Raw genomic sequence first — 26,041 nt, 5'->3', positions numbered from 1 at the left:
AGAACTGCACCTTGAAACTTGAGACTTGAAACTTTTCATGTTGAAACTGAAAAAGTAAGAAGCGCAAAAAAATAATAATAATCTGAAACCGAAAAAAGATTATTTGAATCTGTAAAAATAAGATCTGAGAAAATAATACCTGAAAAAAAAAAGTGAAACTCTGAAAATATGTTGGCGAAACACTGAACAATGTCTTGGAAGAATTTCTTCAGAGATACAACACATTTTTTCAGTTTCAAAATCATTTTTCAGTCTTGCAAAAAATATTTTCAGAGATTGAAAATAACTCTCAAGGTTTTGAAACCTTAGGAGTTTACAAGGTTTCAAACATGAAACACAGAGGGAGAAAAGTGCCAAAATGCATATTCTGAAACTGTGTTTCTGATGAAGTTGACACTCTGAAAATGTGTTGGCGAAACTCTGAAAAGTGATTTGAATCTCTGAAAGAATGTGTTGTATCTCTGAAGAAATTATGCCAAGACATTGTACAGAGTTTCGAAATCATTTTTCAGAGACTCAAAAATATTTTTCAGAGATTCATTTTTTTTTTTCAGAGATTCAAAAACATTTTACAGTCTTGAAATACTACTTTCAAGGTTTGGACTATTGGCATGAATCTAATCCCATCTTTGGTGTTCATTCATTATCATTGCAGCAGTGTAATCAGAGTACCAGTATGCACCAGTAGATGGCAGAGTATCACATGGGGACAGAGTGCTTGTGCCAGGTGGAGGTGTCTGAAGTCTCGCGTGATTTCAGCAGTCTGTGAGATTTCAGCTCATTCATTCCAGCACATGCATAGGTACTGTGATGTTGTTTGTGTGTGTGATACTGAGAGCATTATTATCTGTTTTACAGGTGAGATGATGATACTGGGAAAGCACATACTGTAGAAATGACGTTTTGGGGAAGATATATGTTTGGGGAATGTATTAACTGTGTGTAACTTTGCTGGGGAACTGTTTAGAGTGAGTTTGCTAGAGTGAGTGGAAGGTAGCCATTAGCAACTAGCATGGGGACTGCTACTAGTAGCTGCAGCAGGGCAGAAGCCATGTTAGGGCCTTGATTGAGGTGTGCTAAGCTGGGCTGGAGTAAGATGGTACTGGGATGTTCTGTGGTGTTAATGATATGGGATATGGTGATATTATGTAATGGAATGTGACATGTTATATGAATGTTGGGTTTATACTATACAGAGAAGTGGGTTATTTTGGAAGAGACAACTAATGTGAATGTTTTGATACAGTGAATTGGTTACTGTATATTTTGAGTAATGGTTATATTTGAATATTATAATTTTGAGGTTATTGTGATTTAATGAGCAGTGTGAGATTTCAGCTCATTCATTCCAGCACATGCATACTGTGATGTTGTTTGTGTGTGTGATACTGAGAGCATTATTATCTGTTTTACAGAGAAGACAACTATAAATAAAAACAAATGTGTAACACCAGTTGGAAACATCAGTCTATCCTCCTTGGTCCCGTTACAAGTGCGGACAGCTCAGTCTGTGTGGCTACTTTCAGAATATAATGATATGCACGCATTACTCCGCCCCTTGCCCTCAACAACAGATAACCACGCCTACATGTTAGATTTCTTTTCATAAGCTGAATTCTGATAAAATGAACATAGAGGCGGGGTTTCAGGCTCCTTTAAGTGACGTCAACATGGTAAGGGCTTGAGGGTACATCCCCCTAGTGGTGAGCAAAATAACTTGTGGGGATTCCGCTAGAGGGTGCAGCTCCAAAATGAGTGGAACAGCACTTTAGATGAGTGTTTCATTCATGACACTTTACATCACATTTAAAACTCTTTACTGTCCTTATTTACAGTCATTGCTTTAAAGGCTGTCAGCTGTAGCTTGATGATTGGCTACGCACAGGCATAAACACACTAGGGCATTAACGACTTGTGATTTTTGCAAGTCGACCCGACTCAGTAAAAAGTTGAGTTGAAGCCGACTTTATCGTTTGATGATGTCATCACATCACACACGACCCCCCCCAATTATTTTGGGGGGTCCCCAGATGATTAACTTAATGTGCAACATTGTTTTCTCACTCAACAGTAAACAAACCAACATAAAGTTTAAGTGTATAAAGGGTATCTGCACATTTCTAAAGTGACAATTTAAGGACTTTTAAGGACTTTTTAATACCTCTAAAATGACAAATTAAACATTGTCCAAATTGTCAAATATATAGAGGCAGAAATTGTGAAAATAGCAGATCTACATGCTCACAACGTTGTGAGCATGTAGATCTGCTATTTTCACAATGGAATGTTTTTATTTTTTTACTTTGACTTTCGACTTATGTAATGAAGACGACTGAAGCCCGTATCAGAGTCGGGTCTTTCCACCGCGGTGTAGTGCGGTGTAGTCTTTTTGAGCGTTAACGTTGTAGTTTTATGACTCAAAAAGACTACACCGCACTACACTGCGGTGGATAGCCTTCCACCGCGGACCCGACTCTGATACGGGCTTGAGTCAACTTGTCGACTTTTTTGTTAATGCCCTAAAACACACACAGACATGCATAGATTTGTATGACCTGCTTATGCTCCAGCAGAGCGGGCCTTGTAATTTATATCAGGCCGCACTTGTTGATGGTGACGTCACCAAGAACCGCAATGCTGGTCCCATTGAATGACGTCACTCTGCGTTCAGGGGTTTAACCCATTGGATGGGTGTAAGCGCAGACAGACAGACACACAGACGGACATAGATTTGGCTAATTGTGGGCTAGCCTGAAAGGCGAGACCAGTATGTTATCTTCATTATTTATTTATTTGTGTATCTATCAAGTTCTCCCCGACAGTACAAAGGCAGGGCCCTTAGCCAATGAGGTGCAATTGGAAATTGGTGGGAAAACATCTGGGAGTGGTGGTAGCTGGAGTATTGGTTGAGCTTCACATGACAGCACGCTGCAGAATATAGTCACGTCAGCAACCACACTTGCAAAGGGCAGATCTTTGTGCCCATACATGGTGTTACATGCGTGCCCACACTGTTTCATAGGAACAGTATTTTTGAGCGGTGCAAACCGCTCCTATAAGTGGCTGTGCGTGTGTCCGTAGCCTTTTTCCTCAGCGTTTTGCCATAGTAAAATGTGTGTGCGTAGCATCATGTTTGTCTAGTGATGTCATATGTCGTAGGCTATGTCTTAAGCCTTTTTACTCAGCGTTTTGCCATAGCAAAATGTGTGTGTGTCCGTAGCTGTGCGTGTGTCCGTAGCCTTTTTCCTCAGCGTTTTGCCATAGCAAAATGTGTGTGCGTAGCATCATGTTTGTCTAGTGATGTCATATGATATGTCGTATGTCTGTAGCCTTTTTCCTCAGCGTTTTGCCATAGCAAAACGTGTGTGTAGCAGCATAGCCTGTACATCCTAGACTCAAATCCTAGTCTGAAGATGTTATGCAAGCACGACCACCGCTCACTTCACATTGGGTGTGATTTTTTTAGTTTATAGTTAGATAGTGTGGTTGCTATGGGCAACACACTATTGCAGGGGTCAGCAACCTTTTTGAAATGAAGTGCCATGTTTTTATTTTGTAGATAGGCAGTGTGCCACGTCATTGTCAACATAGATTTTAATGACACCCCATCAAATATTCAGACATATTTTGATTGTCAGGACATTGTTATAATGATCATTAGACTCAATTAGCAATAGCCCACCTATCTCCCCGACTCCCTCCGCATGTCAAAGTTCAGAATTTGAATCAATGTAGAATTATATGCAAGATGTAATTTGTTGCAAATTAGGTGACTTCATTTAATTGACCGTTTAAAACGATATTTGATTTTAGATTCCTCCTGCCAGCAACGTGAAAACTGTTTTTGAGCGGTGGTAAACCGCTCCATAGAGTGGCTGTGCATGTGTATGTAGCCTTTTTCCTCAGCGTTTTGCCATAGCAAAATGTGTGTACGTAGCATCATGTTTGTCTAGTGATGTCATGTGTCGTATGTCTGTAGCCTTTTTCCTCAGCGTTTTGCCATAGCAAAACGTGTGTGTGTAGCATAGCCTGTACATCCTAGACTCAAATCCTAGTCTGAAGACGTTATGCAAGCACGACCACCGCTCACTTCACGTTGGGTGTGATTTTTTTGTAAACATTTTGAGTAATGTTAACCAGGTTGTAAGGCTGCACATAAAGGTTAAGCTGTTGGTCAGGCAACCACACTTGCAATTTCCCAGAATTGCAACTTTCTAACCAGAAATACTGTTCCTACGAAACAGTGTGGGCTCACATGTAACACCATGTATGGGCACAAAGATCTACCCTTTGGCTGCACCTCATTGGCTAAGGGCCCTGCCTTTGTACTGTCGAGGAGAACTTGACTGATAGATAAATAATGAAGATAACATGTGTTTATTAGTGTGGGCAACACACTATTGTTCCCTGCGTTTTTACTCATCATCCCTTGTAACCCTTCAGCCAATAAGACATCACAATCTCCCCATATATACCTTGTTATCGTGGGCATAGACGGCCCCTCTCATGGCCCTTATATATTGTATGCCTCAATATTATGACATCACCCTTTAATTCAGGGGTGGGCAACTTTGATGATGGCGAGGGCCACTATATTTCCACCTTCACTCCAGAGGGCCACATTGCTACGTTCTACTTTGTCATTTCTACAAGCTCAAAACGCATCGCGCTGCGGTGCGTTTTGAGCTTGTAGAGCGGCTATTTTTGCTTCTTTTGAATTGGAATCCTGAATATTTTTTTTTATTTTTGAACAGTAATCCTGAAATCTAACCTTTTGTTTTCATTTCAAACGTTTTTAGTTATATACTCATGTTATCTTTATGAACCTAAATACAAATACATTGGACATAAAAAAATATATACATTTTAATACTACATACTAGTCATTAAGCTACTAAGATCTTCTTTCTTTTTTGTCTTTACAGAACATGAAGTTGACAAGAAGAAGTCATCTGTGCGGTGGAGATAACCAGGAAGTGGTGTTAGGATGACGACCGGAGCGTCGTTGTGCTGTTACAGAGTCCACATACACAAGGGTTCAATACAGCACTGCTCAACTGTCACTCAACTGTCACCCGGCAGTGATAGACACTAACCAATGGGACAGACCTAAATGCCGGTATAAGAACTGGCACTTTGTTGAGCCCTCCCATCAGCCGCTCAATAGTCAAAGTTCAAAGGTACGGCAGGAATTGCATCTGTACAAAGCAGAGATCCACTCTTTACAAATCCTACTGAGTGGCCGCAGCCAGAGCAAGGAGGATGTGCCACTACAGAGCGAATAAGATTTATCCACTACACCCGAGGATGCCCTTAGAGATGGAGATCTGGAGATCTCTCTCCAACCGAGGATGCCCTTAGAGATGGAGATCTGGAGATCTCTCTCCAACCGAGGATGCCCTTAGAGATGGAGATCTGGAGATCTCTCTCCAACCGTGGATTGGTCTGCGTGGGAGGAGTGGAGGATTCCTCTGTGCCGCCGGTCTGGTCTTCGGTGGTTTCGTGCCCGTTGACCTTGGTGCCCGCCGGGGGTTTCTTCTGAACACGGCTCTTGGTAGGACCCCCATTTAGGGCTGTCACAATTATGACGTCTGAATTGACGTTTCTCGCAAGGCTCTCGACCAGCCTCTCCCCGCGGCCGCCTCCGTAGTGGACAACGACGGGACCCGGCGTCGCCTCCTCGCGCTTATAGAATATAATTGTGTCCTCTCTATTCTTCTTATAACTCTATGCATAGGATTGCCGCTTGTTGGCCTTTTTGATCTTGCAGAATTGCATGACGCCGTCTGGAAGAATACATTGTACATACATACATACAGTGTACTTAGAAGACCTCAAGAATCATCCGGCCCTATGAATTCAACCCGTCATGCAATTTTAACAAATGGAAGACGGGTCTTTTTTAAAAGTAGCCCTCAGCTACCAGCCATTGTGCAACTGTGCAAGAGGCAGTTTAGTCATTTTAGGCTTCCATTGCTTTTGCGTTTGCTCAACTGTGCAAATGCATTCTAAATTTGTGTAGCTGAGGGAATTTAAGTGTTAGCCCTCACCTACCAGCCTGTGCAAGAGGCAATTTAGTCATTTTAGGCCTCCATTACATTGGCATCATATAAAAATATCAATATATCAATATCAAATAATGCTTTACTGGCATAATATTACTCTTTGGTATGGGTGTTACATTGTGCAGTGAAGAAGCTTGTGTGGCTCTTCTGGGACAAACAACAGCCGCTAGAGGCCCATGGGCTCTGTTTCTCTACATTTGATGTTTAGCTGTAACCACAATCCTTGTGTTTGCAGTTGAAGTTCCCTGCATAGATGGCAGGTGCAGGTACGAGTGGGAGTGGCGAGTTCACATTGTCATGTCTTCAACAGATCGGCTTCCACCACCTCCTTCTAACACCTCCTTCTAACACCTCTTTCTAATCCCAACTCCTTCTAACCACTCTTTCTAACACCACCTTCTAACACCACCTTCTAACACCACCTCTTTCCATGAGGTCTTAGTGGTGGTGGTGGAAGATGGTCTGTAGAAGACACATGACAATGTGACCTGCCACTCCCACTGGTACCTGCACTTGCCATCTAGGCAGGGACTTCAACTGCTAACACAAGGATTGGGGTCACAGCTAAACATCAAATGTAGAGAAACAGAGACCATGGGCATCTAGCGGCTGTTGTTTGACCCAAAAGAGCCCCCAAGCTTCTTCACAGCACAATGTAACACCAATACCAATCCAGACCTGGCCTATGCCGTGTCAGCAAAGGAAATAATTTGTGTAGCTGAGGTAATTTAACTGTTAGCCCTCACCTACCAGCCATTGCGCAACTGTGTAAGTGGCATTTTAGTCATTTTAGGCCTCCATTACTTAGTGAACAATGTTTTGCGGTTGTGCAACTGCGCAATTGCGTTCAAAATTTGTCTAGCTGAAGCTGAGGAAAGCAGTGCGTTGTGCAGCTTTTATTTGATATGAAAAGCAGTGCAAATGTGTTGCTTTCTAAATTAGTTGTTTGTTGGTGTTGATTGGGGGTGGGGGGTATCCATGAGATTTCTCTTTCAGGAATCAATTTGCATGACGGGTTCATTCATAAGTAAGTCTTGTCTGGAGTATGCAGTAAGATCCTGTCATCTTTCAAACCTGTTATCAAATCCAATTTGACTCCTGCAGTGTCATTTGGCACAGCAGACATTGGACTGGCTTTGTTAAACCTCAAATCGCAAATAATATCAAACAATGCTTTACTGGCATATATTCATCTCTGGTCATTGATCCCTACTGCTTTGCATCGTAAGCCATAAGATGACTAGAACTCGAAGTCGAAGAAGAACCATCTGTGGAAGCCGTCAGCGAAAACGTTTGACCCCTGAATGACCTACTGGAATGACAATGGCCATAGATATCCGACAGACGGTATGGATCAGCTGTTCTCGGCAAACCAAACCTCAAGCTTGAGGAAGTCTGGACTCAAACTATGGAAGTGCACATGGAAACCATCACGGTTGCCCTCCCAAATCTCTCACATCACCCGCAACCCCCTTTCTGTACACAGAACTACCAGAAAGATGCAAGAGGAAATTTCACATCAGCATCTGCGACTTCAATGCCCAGAGAACATCATGGGCTTATGAGAACAACAACCAAGATGGAGGTGAAGTTAGACCCCTACTGCTTTGCCTCTTAAGCCATGAGATGACTAGAACTCAAAGTCGAAGAAGAACCATCTTCATTCCATCTTTCAAACCCGTAATCAAATCCAATTAGACTCCTGCAATGCATTTGGCACAACAGACCTTGGACTGGCTTTATGTTAAGCTTAAATCCCACATGTCAAAAAGGTTGACACTGTAATCAACAACTCTCTCTGAACCATAACTGGCCGCCTGAAGCCTACTCCTGTGTCCTACCTGCCAGTCCTTGCAGGAATTGCCACCTCAGATGAGAGGACGCTACCCTCACGCTGGCAAGGAAAGCCCAGATACACAACTGGCATATCCTGCACAACACTAAAGTGGATACAAAGCCTCCAAACAGACAAGTCCTGCCACCTTTACAACAAGGCTACACAAGAGCTGCTTCGCTCCATCCTGGAGGACTTGTCCACATCATCACCACTACATCTGGGATCCGGGAGCAGGCGTTGAAGGAGAGTACCTACCACACCGGCAATGGACTCTATTGAACTGCAGCGCACTGGAGTCGGCTGCTTCAAATCAGCTGTGAAGAAGTGGCGCTTGGCAGACAGTGCAGCATGCAAGTGTGGCGAGCCTGAGCAGTCTGCAAAGCACATAATTAACACCTGCCCCTTGTACAGACCACCTTCTGAGGCTGGCCTCTTCCAAGTGGGACCAGAGACAAGGGCGTGGCTACACAATACTGAGTTGGACATTTGAGGATGATACACGAAAGAAGAAGAGAAGCTTAAATCGCAAATAATATCAAACAACGCTTTACTGGCATATATTACTCTTTGGTATGGGTGTTACATTGTGCAGTGAAGAAGCTTGGGGGCTCTTTTGGTTCAAACAACAGCCTCTAGAGGCCCATGGGCTCTGTTTCTCTACATTTGATGTTTAGCTGTAACCCCAATCCTTGTGTTAACGGTTGAAGTTCCCTGCATAGATGGCAGGTGCAGGTACCAGAGGGAGTGGGGAGTTCACATTGGCATGTGTCTTCTCCAGATCAGCTTCCACCACCTCTTTCTAACACCTCTTTCTAACCCCAAATCTTCTAACACCTCCTTCGAACACCTCTTTCTAACACCACCTCCTTCTAACCACTCTTTCTAACACCACCTTCTAACACCACCTCCTAACACCACCTCTTTCCATGAGGTCTTAGTGGTTGTGGTGGAAGCTGATCTGTAGAAAACGCATGACAATGTGAACTCGCCACTCTCACTGGTACCTGCACCTGCCATCTATGCAGGGCACTTCAACTGCTAACACAAGGATTGGGGTTACAGCTAAACATCAAATGTAGAGATACAGAGCCCATGGGCTTCTAGCGGCTGTTGTTTGACACAAAAGAGCCCCCAAGCTTCTTCACTGCACAATGTAACACCCACACCAACCCAGACCTGGCATATGCTGTCAGCAAAGGGAATATGTTGGCATCTCAGATAATTAATCTGACTGTGCATCAAGAAGACTGATGCCTTCTCACTTATTGAATATCCTGAGCTGGCCAAATTGACCTGACAAGTGCAAATTGAATTGAATTGAAGATGACCTGGCTTTATGTTAACCTCAAATCACAAATAATATTAAACAATAATTTACTAGCATGTATTCCTCTTTGGCCATAGATCCCTACTGCTTTGAATCGTAAGCCATGCCATGACTAAAACTCAAAGTCGAAGAAGAACCACCTGTGGAAGCTGTCAGCGAATACGTTTGACCCCCTGACTGACCTACTGGCTTTATGTTAATCTCAAATCGCAAATAATATCAAACAATGCTTTACTGGCATATATTCCTCTTTGGCCATGGATCCCTACTGCTTTGACCCCTGAATGACCTACAGGAATGAACATGTCCATAGATATCCGACAGAGACGGTATGGATCTCAAACCTCAAGGTTGAGGAAGTCTGGAAGAATACATTGCACATACAGTGGACTTAGAAGACCTCAAGAGTCATCCGGCCTTATGAATTCAACCCCCCATGCAATTTGAACAAATTATTCATTTATTTTCTTTCTTTTTTTGCATTTTGCGTGAAGAAGGGCCGGTTGGGAATAGCTGGCATCTCTCCCCCACACATCAGAAGAATGCATATTGCTCAAGATGAAGGAAGAACACAGGAGAGGGGTATTATACACGCCTTGCATTACCAGGTAGCCCCCCCACGCAGGCTCAGTTTTATGCAGACAGTCCTGCCCTCCAGACAATCCAAGAAGAATTAAGGGCCAACATCTGGGAAGATGACTGGCAAGTCAACGACACACAAGCTCCTGAATGGTTGGACAGGGGAATCACACCAATGGAAAGCCTCGCTATAGTGGCCACAACCTTGGCTGGACAGTCTGGAAGTCACTTAATAGACTGTGTGTGAACAAGGGAGGTGCAACGCATGAAAGTCTGGAACTACACAACATGACATATCCAGAGATGCATGGTTGGCAGCAGCTTGGAAGCAGGAGTGGGAGCCAGCCGGGCCCTCCCGCATCCATCGCTACATCAGGGACCTAGGAGGTGGCGCCATAGGAGGAGACGACCTACCACGCCGGAAATGAACCACACTGAACTGCCTACGAACTGGGGTTGGTCGCTTTAAAACATCAATGAAGTGGGGCCTGGCGGAGAGTGCGGCATGCGAGTGCGGTGACCCTGAGCAAACTGCCGACCATATAATCACCACATGCCCCTTATACAGACCACCCTTGGAAGCAAGCCTCATCAACCTAGGACCTGAGATGCGGGCATGGCTATGCAACACAGAGTTGGACCTCTGACGTTACGCAAAAGAAGATTGAATAGATAATGCTGTTATTTTGTTTTCTCTACATTTGCTGATGTTTGGCTGAACTTGTCATTGTCATGTGTCTTCTACAGATCACCTTCCACAACCACCTTCTAACCCCTCTTTCTAAAACCACCTCCTAACACCTCTTTCTAACACCACCTCCTTCTAACACCTCTTTCTAACACCACCCCCTCCTAACACCTCTTTCTAACACCACCTTCTAACACCACCTCCTAACACCTCCTAACTCCTCTTTCCATGAGGTCTTAGAAGGAGGTGGATGAAGATGGTCTGTAGAAGACACATGACAATGTGAACTCGCCACTCCCACTGGTACCTGCACCTGCCATCTATGCAGGAGACTTCAACTGCCAACACAAGGATTTGTGTTTCAGCCAAACATCAGCAAATGTAGAGACACAGAGCCAATGGGCTTCTAGAGGCTGTTTGACCCAAAAGAGCTCCCAAGCTTCTTCACTGCACGATGTAACACCCATACCAACCAAGACGGAAATACGTCATTACCTCCGAAAATCCATCTGACTGTGCACCAAGAGGACTGATCCTGCAGGAACCAGAGAGTTGGTGGCCAAATAGACCTGACAAGTTCAAATTGAAGATGACCACAAGCTGAGACAATAGGCCTACATACATGTCACACATGCAGCTGAAGACAGATGTTATGAGCAAGCTCATCAACCATTACTCCAGTTGATGCCTGTTGAGAGCTGTGGCCTGGATTCTATGTCTTGGGTCTACTTCTACAATGTTGCAGAATCATGGAGATGTTCAGACAGATCCCAGCTTTCAAAAGACAACTCTGATGGAGAAAAGACGTGACCAGTCAGCCCTGAAAAAATGCTCTTACACTTTGTTTGACTCAAGTTCGAAAAGAGGAAGTCATGCGTAGAGTCATCCATTGACAGAGCTTGGTCTAATAATACAAGATGGAGTATTGAGAGTTGGAGACCGTCTCCATGCATATGCCATGCCAACATAGAAAGCATCCAGCTATCATTCCGAAAGACTTGCACATCACAATGCTGATTCTGCAAGACATCCATGAGAAAATCAGACTTTAGGTAAGGAACTAACTAAAATGCTCTCACAACTGTGTCAGAGATATATGTCCCCCTCAGCAAACTCTGTAGTGAGGAGGTTCCGGCAACCAGGATGTATTACCTGGAGAATAATCAAAGGCAAGGCACTAGGATTGAATATGGCAAACATACCTCAAGACACATTATTACCTGCATGTCACCGTTCACAAACATGGAGGTGGACTATTTTGGACCGTTAGATGTGAAGCAGCGTCACGGTACTGTGAAAGGGTGCAGAGTTCTTTTGACATGCCTCTCGGCCAGAGCAGGACATCTGGAAGTAGTGCACACATTGCACACTGATTCTTGCCTGAACGCTAGCCGTCACTTTCTGTGCAGACAAGGTAAGTATCCATCATGCTTTCTGATAATCAAACTAATCAATACCGAGTGTGAGCTGCGAGAAACCCTTCATCAGTGGAACCAGCAGAAGATCCGGGACACACTCATGATGCAAAAAGCAATACAGTGGCTATTCAATCCTCCTGCCAGCTCTTCTGTGTTCAATCCACCTGCCAGGTATCACTTTGGAGGGATCTGGGAGAGACAGATTTGTTCTGAGAGGAAAATAATAGTATGTTCTGAAGGAGCAAAGCATCGACAATGAACGTTTATGAACATTGTTTTGCGTAGTGGAATCAATATTAAATGGCAGACCACTTACCAAGTCATCAGATGATCCAACAGATCTTGAGCCATTGACTTCTAACTATTGCTAATGAAGGAACAGACTGTCATGCCGCTTGGAATGTTCACAAAGGATGAACGCTAAAGTTGGAAGCAAGTGAAGTGTCTTGCTGACTTGTTTTGGAAGAGACAGAGTAGTCACACAGATGATACCTGATGCAAAGGGGCGTGTCAGATGTGTGCAGGATAATACAAAGACAAACCACACTGGAAAGATCCTTTGACAAGATGTGCCTCATCTGTGAGACAGCCACTTAAGTTAATTGTTTTTATTGTTTGTCTCATGCACCTTCCTTGAAATCTCATGTACATGAATGTTTGGATGGATATGTGTAAATATGTATCTTATTGTAACCATGTTGTATACATATCTGTTTCATGTTGTCTCGCCAGAGTTTGTCTTGTCTTGTCACCCCTCCCCATGTGTTCTGTCCTGTGTCCCCTCTCCCCCGTGTGTCCCCCACTCTCGGCCTGAACCTTGTCGTGGTGAGTGGGCTTTAAACCAAGACAGGCCATTTAAACGACAACATACAGTATGAGATGGTGTTGCTGTACCTTGGACCACTGATCTGCTGTAACACAAGGAATATCAGAATAACCATAGCACTAATGACCTTTAATATATTGTGATCTAATTCTCTTTAATTGTGGGCCCGCTGAAAGCGAGACCAGTATGTTCTCCCAAATATTTATATGGTAAGGTTATTCTCCTCAAAACTGGCCGACAGTACAAGGTTTAGCCAATGAGGTACAGTAGCAGCGTTCTTGGTGACATCACCACCAACAAGTGCGACCTGAGATAAATAACAACACCCACATGAAATCTTTTGTAGTTTTTGAAATATTTAACTTTAAGCATCCAATGCATTTCCAATCGGAAATAAGTCGGAAATCTATCAGTCAAGTTCTCCTCAAAATGACGTAATATGTCAATCAAGTTCTCCTCAAAATGATGTAAGACACTGCCTTTGTACCGGCAGGGCCCTTAGCCAATGAGGTGCAGCCAAAGGGTAGATCTTTGTGCCCATACATGGTGTTACATGCGAGCCCACACTGTTTCGTAGGAACAGTATTTGTGGGCTCACCTGTAAGGCGAGCACAATTTAGATATTGTCATTATTTATTTATCTAGTAGGTCAGTCAGACAGTTCTCCTCAATATTTTGGCACCTTTCTACTCCTGTATACTTCGACAGAAAATGAAAATAAAAACATCAATGTGTTCAGCTTACAGTGGCGACGTGTGCTATTACTTTGTACAGCAATCGGCCAAATGGTGGCGCTGTAGGAAGCCTTCGAAAGTGCGAAGGTATAGATCATGCTCTGTTTTAAGTACAGCCATGAAACCTGTATACACGTATGCGTCTCCTCATGCCGAACAACTGTTACGCTCTGACTTTTAACCTCTGACCTTTAGATCCCCCAGAATTTTGAATTATATGAAAAACTGTAAAAATCTATCTCCTCCTGGGATTTTTGTGTTAGGCGCACAAAGCTTTTTTCACATGAACTTTGGACCAATACGGTCAAACTGTCTGGTCGGATTTCTTTTAAAGCGAAAGATTATTTTTTAATAATTCAATAAATATTGCGGTTTTATGCAAATTATTCTTCTGCCTCTAAATCATACATGCAATCTTATTCCAATCGGCCAAAGGGGGGCGCTATACGAAGCATTTGAAAATTCAAACTTCAAACGGGCATAAGTCATGACTCGTTTCGTTTGAAGACATGCAACTTGCTTACACGCGTGCTTTGACTCAAGCAGAAGACATCTGTGTCTTTGTTGAGTAAGCTCCGCCCTTAGATTTTCCGCCATTTTGAGCAGTTTGTAAAACGCTTAAACCCGCTTTTATTCTGGAATTTTCGCGTCACGTCCACAAAACTTTTTTTACATGAACTTTGGACCAATATCTAAAGATCTGTCAGATCGGATTTTTTTTTTAATTGAAACATGCTTTTTTAATAATTCAATAAATATTGCAGTTTTATGCAAATTATTCTTCTGCCTCTAAATCATACATGCAAAATAACATGTTCATGGCATTTGGCAAAGATGTAGAGTGTTAGTCCAAATATCACTAAAACCAATCTTACTCCAATTGGCCAAAGGGGGGCGCTATATCATTTTGAGCAGTTTGTGAAACGCTTAAACCCGTTAGGATTTTTTTTAACAATTTGCATGAAACATTCTACACACAATCTAAGGACATTTATTGTGTGTGTGCCTATGAAGTGCACACACACAAAAAATAAATAAATAAATATAGCTGCAAGCAGCGATAAAGTGGCCAAAGCCAAAAACACCTCAAATCATGAACACAGACTGCAATGTGCGTGAAATCTTGCAAGCACATTCCCAATAGGTCAAGGAACAGATACCACCCTTCTCACATTGGCCTGTTATAGCGCCACCAGCGGGTCAACTTTTGCACAACACATTTTTGGAACAAAATGGACCAATCTTTGACGTCAGTAACGTCAAAGAGAGCACCACCTGCGATCTTGACATTTTGTACTTTTATAGCCATTGTTTTCTGGCTTGAAGCGAGCCCACAATTGTTTCGAAGGAACAATATTTTCTAGTTGTGGGCTCGCTGAAGGCGAGTCCAGCTTGTTATACCCCAGTTTATATTTATTTATTTCTAACTTCCAAGGGTCTGACCACTTTCTTCGGCGGATTTCAACTCCCACACACTTTGTGCTACAAACTTCGTTCCAACTTCAACATGTTCAGCTTTCTACAGTGATGTGTGCTTATATTTTTCTTTTCAAAATATTTCATATTTTTGGAAATATTTAACTTTTAAACTTTAATTTTTCCTCCTTATAATGGGAGTCTATGTAGAAAAGTGCCCACTTTTCTGGTGCAAATTCTTTGTGCTCTTATAGCTCTTTCATACTTTAACATAAAAACCTCGTTCCAACTTTGAAATGTTCAGCGAGGTTTGAAGTTTCATTGTTGTTTTAATAATTTTGAAAAAAAGTTTATACTGTTTGAAATATTTAACTTTATTCATAAATCTTTCATCCCATAGAGAATGAATGGGATCTGACTTTAACATTTTTACTTTTTCACTAAACTTTATAGCCTCATTACTCTGGCATACATTTACGTAGGAACGCGATTCAAACTTGAAAAACGCTCACACGCTTTTGGACTTCATCGTGGTTCAAACGGTATTCGAAAACGTCATACCGTTCTTCCACAATCGCAGTCCAAAGGTAGAGTGTTTTGGGGTATTTTGGGGATATTTTTGGCGGGAAAACCAGTCCTAGAGTGTAGCTAGAGTGTGGGAGACTTGTTCTTAAAGTAATGAAGTTCTCTGAACGAATCGTCCTCACGGCCAGAATATTTAAAATGTATGCATGTTTTTTGGCACGTTTGTAGCCACGCTCGTCGTGTTTCGTAAAGTGCAACTAAAATAAAACAGAGACTTACAGAATTTCATCTATGGCCCTCTGAGTGCTGGGTCGCGCCTCAGACGCCCCATTCACCTCAAGTCATTTTTTTTCTGGTTTTCGGATTTTTTTTATTTTCCCCCAAACATTTCTAGCTTGCTCTCATGCGCACATTATTGATCCTTTTAACATCAGAATCGCAATGTTCGTAGAGCCACTCACCGAGCCACTCCCCGAGCAAAGACTATGTGTTTTCAACTTTTCGTGTTTCCGGGAGAGCGATCAGTTCGTACACTTGCGCTCCCTATTCAAACCAATGGATATGGCCCATATCTTGAACAAACAGTTCTACAGCTCAGAAGCAAAGGTGCTCCTTATCTATCTATAAATGCGACAAATCTCTGTCTGTCTGTCTGTTTGTTTGTTTGTAATCCGCGTATCTCGAGAACCGTTCGTCCCACCGGCTTCAGACTCGGCACGCGCGTTCCCCGCCGCCGCGCGGAGTGCAGTACCGGGCCTCGACCCGACCCGACTCGCGGCTTTCCCGAAGCGGCGCGAAACGTTCGGAATCTCCTTATGCGGAGCTGATTGTTGACATCAGGCTGTTCCGGAGGAAATCGGCGCAAGCGCTGAGTCATTGTGACATCACTTCATAAAAGGCTCTGACATCACGTACGCCACATGAGTCAACACAAAATCTCTGTGAATGTGTATGTATGTATGTAATCCGCGTATCTCGAGAACCCTTCTTCCCACCGGCACGCGCGTTCTCCAGATATGGGCATAAAGTCTGACATCAGAGTTTTCCGCAACCGGTACTGTGTGTGCAGAGATCTTCATATATGGGCATAAGTGGACAAAGACAAACAGATGGTCAAAACGGGTCCTATGACAACAGGTATATTGGGGTTTGCATTAAAGGGTGGGGCATTCATGGGGTTTGCATTAAAGGGTGGGGCATTCATTCCCTATTTCAAATTCGGCACGTGCGTTCCCCACCGCAGCAGGTAGTGCAGTGCTCGGCCTCGACCCGACCCGACCCGATACACGATTTTCTGGAACCAGCACGAAAGGTTCGGATTCTGATGTCTGACATCAGGATTTTCCGGAACTGGCACTGTGTCTGCATAGATCTCCATTTATGGGCATAAAATGGATGCAGACAGACAAATACAGATATCTCCATATATGAGCATAAATGGACACAGGCAAACAGATGGTCAAAGATCTCCATATATGGGCATAAAGTGGACGCAGACAGACAGATACAGATATCTCCATATATGGGCATAAATGGACACAGGCAAACAGATGGTCAAAACGGGTCCTATGACAACAGGTATAATGGGGTTTGCATTAAGTTTGTCTCCTCCTCCATCTGTTTGTCTGTGTCCCTTTATTCCCATTATGGAGATCTCTGTATCTGTCTGTGCCTCCGACTGTGTTGCAGACACAGTGCCGGTTCCCCCTTTAATGCAAACCCCATTATACCTGTTGTCATAGGACCCGTTTTGACCATCTGTTTGAAAAAGCGACAGAAATCTCATATATGGGCATAAAATGGACGCAGATAAACAGATATCTCCATATATGGCATATATGGGCATACAATGGATGCAGAATCACAAAGATCTCCATATACTGGCATAAAAGGGACACAGACAGACAGATACAGAGATCTCCATATATGGGCATAAAATGGACGCAGATAGACAGATATCTCCATATATGGGCATATATGGGCATAAAATGGACCCAGAACTATAACTGCAGTGATCTCCATATATGGACATAAAATGGACACCGACAGACAGACAGATACAGATATCTCCATATATGGGCATAAATGGACACAGGCAGACAAATGGTCAAAACGGGTCCTATGAAAACAGGTATAATGGGGTTTGCATTAAAGGGCGGGGCATTCATTCCCTATTTACATTGTTCCGAGTTGGCCAGGTCGCCGACTAGACGCTGGGCCGCCCGAAGGGCGGCCCAGCTTCTAGTCTATCTATAAATGCGACAAATCTCTGTCTGTCTGTCTGTTTGTTTGTTTGTAATCCGCGTATCTCGAGAACCGTTCGTCCCACCGGCTTCAGATTCGGCACGCGCGTTCCCCGCCGCCGCGCGGAGTGCAGTGCCGGGCCTCGACCCGACCCGACTCGCGGTTTTCCGAAACCGGCGCGAAACGTTCGGAATCTCCTTATGCGGAGCTGATTGTTGACATCAGGCTGTTCCGGAGGAAGCGCTGACTCATTGTGACATCATTTCATAAAAGGCTCTGACATCACGTACGCCACATGAGTCAACAAAAAATCTCTGTGAATGTGTATGTATGTATGTAATCCGAGTATCTCTAAACCATTCTTCCCACGTTCTCCATATATGGGCATAAAATGAATGCCCGTATGCGGAACTGATGTCTGACATCAGAGTTTTCCGCAACCAGTACTGTGTGCAGAGATCTCCATATATGGGCATAAGGGGTATGGGCATAAAATGAATCCCCGAATGCGGAGCTGATGTCTGACATCAGAGTTTTCCGCAACCGGTACTGTGTGTGCAGAGATCTCCATATATGGGCATAAGGGGACAATGGCAAACAGATGGTCAAAACGGGTCCTATGACAACAGGTATATTGGGGTTTGCATTAAAGGGTGGGGACAAAGGCTAACAGAAGGCAAACAGATGGTCCAAACGGGTCCTATGACAACAGGTATATTGGGGTTTGCATTAAAGGGTGGGGACAAAGGCTAACAGACGGTCAAAACGGGTCCTATGACAACAGGTATATTGGGGTTTGCATTAAAGGGTGGGGCAGGCATAAAATGGACGCAAATAGACAGATATCTCCATATATGGGCATATGGGCATAAAATGGACCCAGAACTATATCTGCAGTGATCTCCATATATGGACATAAAATGGACGCCGACAGACAGACAGATACAGATATCTCCATATATGGGGAACTGATGTCTGACATCAGAGTTTTCCGCAACCAGTACTGTGTGTGCAGAGATCTCCATATATGGGCATAAGGGGTATGGGCATAAAATGAATCCCCGAATGCGGAGCTGATGTCTGACATCAGAGTTTTCCGCAACCGGTACTGTGTGTGCAGAGATCTCCATATATGGGCATAAGGGGACAATGGCAAACAGATGGTCAAAACGGGTCCTATGACAACAGGTATATTGGGGTTTGCATTAAAGGGTGGGGACAAAGGCTAACAGAAGGCAAACAGATGGTCCAAACGGGTCCTATGACAACAGGTATATTGGGGTTTGCATTAAAGTGTGGGGACAAAGGCTACCAGATGGTCAAAACGGGTCCTATGACAACAGGTATATTGGGGTTTGCATTAAAGGGTGGGGCAGGCATAAAATGGACGCAAATAGACAGATATCTCCATATATGGGCATATGGGCATAAAATGGACCCAGAACTATATCTGCAGTGATCTCCATATATGGACATAAAATGGACGCCGGCAGACAGACAGATACAGATATCTCCATATATGGGCATAAATGGACACAGGAAAACAGATGGTCAAAACGGGTCCTATGACAACAGGTATAATGGGGTTTGCATTAAAGGGCGGGGCATTCATTCTCTATTTACATCGTTCCCGAGTTGGCCAGGTCGCCGACTAGACGCTGGAGCTTCTAGTTAACTTTAATTACAGTGCTGAGTCAGTGGTCTCACATGATTTACAAGCTCACAATAAGTTGCACTGTGTAACTTTGTGAGCTTGTAGATCGGCTATTTATCTGGTTCTCAAAGTGTGGTCCAGGGAACACATGGACGCACGCACGCATGTATGCACACATACATATGCATACTCACACGCACACACACACACACACACACACACACACACACACACACACACACACACACACACACACACACACAGTCACTTCCACATGATTGGTAGATCTAATTCTAAAACCAGTCCCATCCCAATGATTTTTAGATCTAATTCCATCGGCAGTTCCAAACCATAATTTGTAGCTCTAAATCCATCACCTGTCACATCCACATGATTTGTAGATCTAATTCTAAAACCAGTCCCATCCCCATGATTTTTAAATCTAATTCCATCGGCAGTTCCATACCATAATTTGTAGCTCTAAATCCATCACCTGTCACATCCACATGATTTGTAGATCTAATTCTAAAACCAGTCACATCCACATGATTTGTAGATCTAATTCTAAAACCAGTCCCATCCCCATGATTTGTAGATCTATTTCAATCGGCAGTTCCATACCATAATTTGTAGCTCTAAATCCATCACCTGTCTCATCCACATGATTTGTAGATCTAATTCTAAAACCAGTCACATCCACATGATTTGTAGATCTAATTCTAAAACCAGTCCCATACCCATGATTTGTAGATCTAATTCCATCGGCAGTTCCATACCATAATTTTTAGCTCTAAATCCATCACCTGTCACATCCACATGATTTGTAGATCTAATTCTAAAACCAGTCCCATCCCCATGATTTGTAGATCTAATTCCATCGGCAGTTCCATACCATAATTTGTAGCTCATCCACATGATTTGTAGATCTAATTCTAAAACCAGTCACATCCACATGATTTGTAGATCTAATTCTAAAACCAGTCCCATCCCCATGATTTGTAGATCTAATTCAATCGGCAGTTCCATACCATAATTTGTAGCTCTAAATCCATCACCTGTCTCATCCACATGATTTGTAGATCTAATTCTAAAACCAGTCACATCCACATGATTTGTAGATCTAATTCTAGAACCAGTCCCATCCCCATGATTTGTAGATCTAATTCCATCGGCAGTTCCATACCAATTTTCAATTTTCAAAAAACTTTTTTTTCAATTTTTTTTTTTCAAAAATCTTTTTTTTTCAAAAAACTTTTTTTTTTCAAAAAACACCCTTGCGCTTAAATGCATTTTCTACTATTACTTCATAACAGTTTCGAGCGAGCCCACGCAGTTTCTGCAGGAACTGCTTTTCTAGTTAAAGTTAATAAGGAGCACCTTTGCTTCTGAGCTGTAGAACTGTTTGTTCAAGATATGGGCCATATCCATTGGTTTGAATAGGGAGCGCAAGTGTACGAACTGATCGCTCTCCCGGAAACACGAAAAGTTGAAAACACATAGTCTTTGCTCGGGGATTGGCTCGGTGAGTGGCTCTACGAACATTGCGATTCTGATGTTAAAAGGATCAATAATGTGCGCATGAGAGCAAGCTAGAAATGTTTGGGGGAAAATAAAAAAAATCCGAAAACCAGAAAAAAAATTACTTGAGGTGAATGGGGCGTCTGAGGCGCGACCCGGCACTCAGAGGGCCATAGATGAAATTCTGTAAGTCTCTGTTTTATTTTAGTTGCACTTTACGAAACACGACGAGCGTGGCTACAAACGTGCCAAAAAACATGCATACATTTTAAATATTCTGGCCGTGAGGACGATTCGTTCAGAGAACTTCATTACTTTAAGAACAAGTCTCCCACACTCTAGCTACACTCTAGGACTGGTTTTCCCGCCAAAAATATCCCCAAAATACCCCAAAACACTCTACCTTTGGACTGCGATTGTGGAAGAACGGTATGACGTTTTTGAATACCGTTTGAACCACGATGAAGTCCAAAAGCGTGTGAGCGTTTTTCAAGTTTGAATCGCGTTCCTACGTAAATGTATGCCAGAGTAATGAGGCTATAAAGTTTAGTGAAAAAGTAAAAATGTTAAAGTCAGTTCCCATTCATTCTCTATGGGATGAAAGATTTATGAATAAAGTTAAATATTTCAAACAGTATAAACTTTTTTTCAAAATTATTAAAACAACAATGAAACTTCAAACCTCACTGAACATTTCAAAGTTGGAACGAGGTTTTTATGTGAAAGTATGAAAGAGATATAAGAGCACAAAGAATGTGCGCCAGAAAAGTGGGCACTTTTCTACATAGACTCCCATTATAAGGAGGAAAAATAAAAGTTTAAAAGCTAAATATTTCCAAAAATATGAAATATTTTGAAAAGAAAAATTTAAGCAATAATCACTGTAGAAAGCTGAACATGTTGAAATTGGAACGAAGTTTCTAGCACAAAGTGTGTTGAAGTAGTTAGATGCCGAAGAAAGTGGTCGGACCCTTGGAAGTTAGAAAGATATAATAAGTATAAACTGGGGTATAACAAGCTGGACTCGCCTTCAGCGAGCCCACAACTAGAAAATATTGTTCCTTCGAAACAATTGTGGGCTCGCTTCAAGCCGGAAAACAATGGCTATAAAAGTACAAAATGTCAAGATCGCAGGCAGTGCTCTCTTTGACGTTACTGACGTCAAAGATTGGTCCATTTTGTTCCAAAAATGTGTTGTGCAAAAGTTGACCCGCTGGTGGCGCTATAACAGGCCAATGTGAGAAGGGTGGTATCTGTTCCTTGACCTATTGGGAATGTGCTTGCAAGATTTCACGCACATTGCAGGCTGTGTTCCTGATTTGAGGTGTTTTTGGCCTTGGCCACTTTATCGCTGCTTGCAGCTATATTTATAATTATTATTATATTTTTTGTGTGTGTGCACTTCATAGGCATATTAGATAAAGGTCCTTAGATTGTGTGTAGAATGTTTCATGCAAATTGCGAAAAAAAATCCTAACGGGTTTAAGCGTTTCACAAACTGCTCAAAATGATATAGCGCCCCCCCCTTTGGCCAATTGGGGTAAGATTGGTTTTAGTGATATTTGGACTAACACTCTACATCTTTGCCAAATGCCATGAACATGTTACTTTGCATGTATGATTTAGAGGCAGAAGAATAATTTGCATAAAACTGCAATATTCATTGAATTTATTTAAAAAAGCATGTTTCAATTTTAAAGAAATCCGATCTGACAGATCTTTAGATATCGGTCCAAAGTTCACGTAAAAAATGTTTTGTGCACATGGAGCGAAAGTTCCAGAATAAAAGCGGGTTTCCGCGTTTTACGAACTGCTCAAAATGGCGGAAAATTGAAGGGCGGAGCTTACTTAACAACGACACAGATGTCTTCCGCTTGAGTCAAAGCACGCGTGTAACAAGTTGCATGTCTTCAAACGAAACGAGTCATGACTTATGCCCGTTTGAAGTTTGAATTTTCAAACGCTTCGTATAGCGCCCCCCTTTGGCCGATTGGAATAAAATTGGTTTCAGTGATACTTTGACTAACCCTCCACATCTTTGCCAATTGCCATGAACGTGTAACTTTGCATGTATGATTTAGAGGCCGAAGAATAATTTGCATAAAACTGCAATATTGATTGAATTATTAAAAAATCATATTTCACTTTAAAAAAAATCTGGTTAATCAATCTGACCGTATTGGTCCAAAGTTCATGTGAAAAAGGTTTTGTGCACTTGACGCGAAAATCCCAGGAGGAGATAGATTTTTACTGTTTTTCATATAATTCCAAATTGTGGGAGACCTAAAGGTCAGAGGTCAAAAGTTAGAGGGTAAAAGTTGTTCGGCATGAGGAGACGCATAAGTGTATACAGGTTTCATGGCTGGACCTCAAACACAGCATGAGCTGTACCTGTTCAAAGTTCGCACTTTCGAAGGCTTCCTACAGCGCCACCATTTGGCCGATTGCTGTAAAAAATAATAGCACACTTCGCCACTGTAAGCTGAACACATTGATGTTTTTATTTTCATTTTCTCACTAAGTATGTAGGAGTAGAAAGGAACCGAAGTTTTGAGGAGAACTTGATATGACTAGTATAGTATAGTATAGAAATAACTAGAAAATGTGCAATTTGGGAAATTGCGAGTGTGGTTGCCTGCCCCGCCCCGGCGCGAGTCGCGGGGATGCGCCGCCGGGACCCTGAGCAAAACGCGGGGGTCCGAGGGAGACGACGTCGGGATGGATAGCGCGGGGGCCGTGCGACGCGCGATTAGAAAAGGTGCCGGTCGGATCCTGCGTTCCTGTAGTAAGGATATGGTTTCTTGTTTTTAAGAAATAGGCTCCTCCCACGAGTTCCGCAAGGCGATTACGTTGTCACGTCGCTCCCGAGATCGTTTGTGTTTCGTTTTGAGAGGGTCGTTCCCCCTGAAAAATGCGTTTTGGCACGAAACGGTTTCGTTTAGCGCGTTTGTGGCGCCCCCTAAGGGTCGAAGTGGAAATGCTTTTGGGGATTTGTTGAGTATACCACCCGCGACTTGTGGTTAAAATTTTGTGTTGACTTGATGTTTCGTTCCGTATTTATGGCTATTTTTTGCGAAACGGGCCCCTCCCGCTAACTTTGGAAGGCTGTTACGGAGGAACGGTATGGACTAGCGAAATATCGCTTGAATATGTTCATCGCATGGGTCCAGAGATCATGTGTACTGATTTTTGTGACATTTGGAGAAAATATGTAGGAAAAGGAGCAAAAAGTGTGTTTTGAAGAAAATTCAAAATGGCGGAAAATCTATTCTGACGCAAATGGGCGGGGCCTATATGGGGAGATGCGTCATGACCCAAGGAATCCAGGGAAAAAGGAATTTTAATTTTCCGACCTACGGTTAGAGAGTTATAGGCCGAAACGTAAAGTGGGCTGTTATAGCACCACCATCTGGCCGATTGATGTAATTATTTTTCAGTTAATCCTTAGAAGCACTAGGAATCTCCTCTCCAAATTGTGAAACTGTAGCCCTTAAGACTTTTGAGAGAAAAATACTTGAACTCGGCTCCCATTATAAGTCAATGGGAAAATTAATTCACTAATAAATTAATATCAATTAAACTATACAACTTTTCTCTTAGAAAAGTAATAGCACACTATTCCCGATCAAGCCGGTCGATTTGACATATGGCGCGAGTGTGTGGCGCAAAAACTGTGGGAGGAGATTCGCGCCGAAAAAAAGGTTACTCCAGTAAGTAAAGAACTAGAAAATGTGCAATTTGGGAAATTGCGAGTGTGGTTGCCCGGCGCCCCCTATGGGTCGAAATGGAAATGCTTTTGGGGATTTGTTGAGTATACCACCCCCGACTAGTGGTTAAAATGTGGTGTTGACTGTATGTTTCGTTTGTGATTTATGGCTATTTTCAGCTAAACGGGCCCCTCCCGCTAAATTTGGAAGCCTGTTACGGGCGAACGGTAAGGACTATCAAAATATCGCTTGAATATGTTGATCGCATGGGTCCAGAGATCATGTGTACTGATTTTTGTGACATTTGGAGAAAATATGTAGGAAAAGGACCAAAAAGTGTGTTTTGAAGAAAATTCAAAATGGCGGAAAATCTATCCTGACGCAAATGGGCGTGGCCTATATGGGGAGTTGCGTCATGACCCAAGGAATCCAGGGAAAAAGGAATTTTAATTTTCCGACTTACGGTTCAAGAGTTAAAGGCCGAAACGTAAAGTGGGCTGTTATAGCGCCACCATGAGGCCGAGTGATGTATTTATAATTTGATTAATTCTTGCAATAATTATGAATCTCCTCTCCAAGTTTTGAAACTGTAGCCCCTATGGTTTGCGAGAAAAAAAATATTGAATGTGAGTTTTTGCAATTCCCATTATAAGTCAATGGGGAAAATTAATTCACTAATAAATTAATATCAATTAAACTATACAATTTTTCTCTTAGAAAAGTAATAGCACACTATTCCCGATCAAGCCGGTCGATTTGACATATGGCGCGAGTGTGTGGCGCAAAAACTGTGGGAGGAAAACTGTGGGCGAAAAAAAGGTTACACTAGAAACCTATAAAGAAATAAAGTTTCCCTAGAACTATAGTGTGTTGCCCTGTAAGGGCAACCACACTAACTAGAATTGACATGGTCAATTTTGACAAGTGTGCCTGCAGTGCAGCTCGCTAAATGCGCGACCTCGTGCAGCGGTTCGGACCGTGAGACCGTCCGGCGAGTCGTCCGCGTTTCCTCGCGAGAGGGTCGGTCCCCGTGAAAAACGCGTTTTGGCACGAAACGGTTACGTTTCGCGCGTTTGTGACGCCCCCTAGGGGTCGAAGTGGAAATGCTTTTGGGGATCTGTTGAGTATACCACCCCCGACCTGTGGTTGAAATTCAGTGTCGACTCGACCTATTGTTTGTGAGTTAGGGCAATTTTTTGCCAAACGGGCCCCTCCCGCTAACTTTGGAAGCGCGTTACGAACGAACGATATGGACAATCGAAATATCCCTTGACTATGTTCATCGCATGGGGTCATAGATCGTGTGTACCGCTTTTTGTGTGATTTGAAGAAAATATGTAGGAAAAGGAGCAAAAAGTGTGTTTTGGAGAAAATTCGAAATGGTGAGAAATCTTCCCATGTGCAAATTGCCGTGTCCTATATGGAGAGATGCGTCGTGACCCAAGGAATCCAGGGAAAAAAGAATTTTAATTCTCCGACCTACGGTTCAAGAGTTACAAGGCA

Source organism: Nannobrachium achirus, assembly GCF_963921795.1.
Source record: "Nannobrachium achirus genome assembly, chromosome: 6".
NCBI lineage: Eukaryota > Metazoa > Chordata > Actinopteri > Myctophiformes > Myctophidae > Nannobrachium > Nannobrachium achirus.
Note: the sequence above shows the minus strand (reverse complement) of the source record.